At 40.2% G+C, this 3,309-nt stretch overlaps 1 long non-coding RNA gene across 1 annotated transcript; it reads left to right on the top strand.

Moving 5' to 3' along the window:
• The first annotated feature begins 562 nt into the window (after positions 1-562).
• LOC111590593 (uncharacterized) lies at positions 563-2,909 on the top strand. The gene is made up of 2 exons (XR_002749730.2): positions 563-2,389; positions 2,496-2,909. It is a non-coding gene; the product is annotated as an uncharacterized lncRNA (long non-coding RNA).
• The last annotated feature ends 400 nt before the right edge of the window (positions 2,910-3,309 follow it).

Below are 3,309 nucleotides of genomic sequence, written 5' to 3'. Positions count from 1 at the left end.
CGTTTGAGAGAGGGAAGGGTTGAAAGAGACCCGGCCTTTGTGGCCTCCTCAACGGGGAGTAGGTTTGAGAGAACCGAACCTCGGTAAAACAAATCCACGCGTCTCACTTCATTATTCGCTTGCGATTTGTTTTCACGCCCTCTCTCGGACTCGTTCTTATTTCTAACGCTAACCCGGCTTGTAGTTGTGTTTATATTTGTAAATTTCAGTTTCGCCCTATTCACCCCCCCTCTAGGCGACTATCAAATAGCCAGTGCTTTTTGGTCTGCGAGTTCCTGCACTTGGTTAATCAACTGTGTCGCTTGATCTTCTACTTGTTTGCACGAGAAGGTCAAAGCCACTTTCGAAGCTATTAGTTCAGAACACACAACATCTAGCTAAATACATCACCAGTTTGAAGTCATTGATTGTATTCTTGATATCATCTTTATTCTTGAATGTCATTTGTGCCAGTTCATTTAACTCTTGTGCTGCAAACCAACCTGACATCGTCAATTCATTTAATCTCTCAATCTCAGTTTCCTTTTTTTGTTTCACATTGAAGCTCCCTAATTGTTGCTTCTCGATGTGCAGTGGCCTGATTAGCTACAAGAAGCTCTTGTTCCATGGACTCGATCTCTGGACCGCACTATCGTTGCCTCAGCCCCTAGGTCGTGCTGCCCTCTGGCCTCCTCATCGTACAATTCACCAACATCTCCAATGTAAGTGCAGCAGGTTCAGTAATGAACTCAGAAGTGGCATCAGAATACTCCAAGAGTTTTTTGATCTTTTTGCCTGGATATATACCAAGGGAAATGCATTCAAAACTCCTATAGATGACGAATCCCATCTCTCCCTCTTTTCTCGGACACGGATCCCCAGGTCCGTCTCCGTGCTTTACTCATTTGTTTTTTACAAGTTCAGATCCACTTGCGTACTCACACGGTGGACATCTGTTATGCACATGTGTAAACCAGCATAAGTCCTTACACTCGAAAATGCATGTGTTATTTAGCTTGAGAATAAATAAAATTATTAGCAAGGAGAAAACAAAAAAATAGGACTAAACAATAGAGTCACATTGGTTTAAATTAGTACCTAGAAGTAAAAAAAGATGATCTAAATTAGATACATCATACCAAATACCATATTACTATTCCAGTTACCCCGTCTACTATGCCTAGATATCAAATTCTTGAAGGTTGGCCTTCTCATTTTCAGTAATAGCCTGACGAAAGTAGAGTATGTTTGTATGAGCAATTATGCTGCTCACTACTGCCTTGCGCTATAATAGGCCACTACTGATTTTACATGCTTTTTCTACATTAGATAGCTCACAAACATGCTACCTCAAAAAAATGATGGCAAAGGGGAGCCACAAAATGTCAATTATTTTGTCAAGTATTAGCAGTTTTCTTGTGTATGTGATCAGACTAACACTGCATGTCTTTGTTTTCCTGTAAAACTATGTATGATGAAACCATGGTGTGATTGTATTGGCTGGCCTTACCCTGTTTTGTTGCAATGCATTCGTTGTTGTACAGGTAATATGTTGAAACACAATTCATTGCATATGACAATTCTGTTTTTTCTTTCTAGAATATTGACATATTGTTTGATCATTATTTTCTAAGCAATAATCATGGCTATTCTTATAGTATTGCATAATACCTTTTTCTTTTCGAACCCTAGCGCATTGATTCTTTAGTGAAGTGATTATAGTGATTCCAGCGGGAGAGTAGGGTGGGGAGCAGAGGGTTGATTCTGGACTGATTTCGGTGGAGATTAAATGGGGAGCAGTGAGGAGCATGTTTTTTTAGATCCCACCAGAATATGTGCGCCATTTTGCTATTTGGCTGAGGAGTGATGCTCAGGGAGAATCCGTTCTCAGGAGCTGTGCCAAATGTCGCCTTAGGTTTTATGATATGACCTGACTTCTGTGTTAATATTTGTTAGATCTTTATTTTATTTGAGGTTACAAAGGTGGTGTTCTCAAGCTAGAAACAAAGTTGTGGCTAGGTCAAAACTAGATGATGCTCTTGAACCGTGTCTTTTGACTCTGTTACTTGTTGCAGGTTTGATGTTCACTAATATGTTGTTCAACTTTGAGCAGGTCAGCAATTGACTGGTGTTGCTGGTAGCCTGGCATATCTGGCACCTGAGGTTCTACTAGGAAATTACTCCCAAAAGGTAGATGTATGGGCTGCCGGGGTGCTTCTGCATGTTCTGTTGATGGGCACTCTTCCGTTCCAAGGAAAATCTATCGAAGCTATCTTTGATGTTATAAAGACTGCTGAACTTGACTTTCACAATAGTCAGTGGGCATCTGTGTCACTTCTTGCTTATGATCTCATTGGTCGAATGCTTAATCGAGAGGTCTCTTCAAGGCCCGATGCCGAAGATGTTCTCCGTAAGTTCAAGCACCCTTGTAACTTGTGCTTTATATATATATATAATATATATATATATATGATTCTCAATTTATCATTGACTTTTCCTAATGGCTTTCAACACAGGGCACCCATGGGTCTTATTCTACACTGATTGCCTGCAGAAAGCTGAATTCTCTAACCTATGGGATACTAACAAAACTGCAGCTCCCATGATTCATCGGGAGATAGTCAGGTTTGGTTACTGCGAGTCTTCATCTTCAAAATCCTCAAGTGACAACTCTGAAGAGCGAGATGAATGCGGTATAGTTGATGCACTGGCGACAACAATAACACAGGTGAGGATCTCAGAGCCCAAGAGGAGTCGGCTGTTCAGCCTACCCAACGGGTTGTTGCCGCCAAGCAGGAACAGTCTCCGAACATGAAGATGATGAATCCGTGTGTGGCTTTCTAACTTGACCTACCTAGCTCCCATCCCCATGCATGTATAAACGAGATAAACGAGCTCTGTGATTTTATAGATGGAAAATTTTCACCGTGGTTGATGTTTTGCGATTGCTAGCTCGCTGAGCCTGCAATCCTCTGTAAATATATCATTGTTGTCATCATTTTTGTACATCGATGACACCGTAATTGATTCGATTTAGTTTTTTGTCCTATGGCCGTGGGTAGTGCTTGTTAAGAAATACTTATGATCGCTTCAGAATAAAGACAGTTATTTAGACTACATAATGTAGAAACAATATAAGCCGTTTTAGATTAAAGCCAAACGAAACGCTTAACTACCTCCGTTCCAATTTATGTGTCGTTTGGCTTTTTATATTTTATTCTTTTTTAATCAAAGTCATACTCTGTTTGGGAGGGCTTTCATTCAAAAATTTAGGTCTATTACAACTTCTTGCCATACAGTGATTTATAGACTTATGTATTATATCTCAGT

This window comes from Zea mays, chromosome 1, assembly GCF_902167145.1.
Source record: "Zea mays cultivar B73 chromosome 1, Zm-B73-REFERENCE-NAM-5.0, whole genome shotgun sequence".
Taxonomy (NCBI): Eukaryota; Viridiplantae; Streptophyta; class Magnoliopsida; order Poales; family Poaceae; genus Zea; species Zea mays.
Note: the sequence above shows the minus strand (reverse complement) of the source record. Positions and strands in the feature narration are given on the sequence as shown.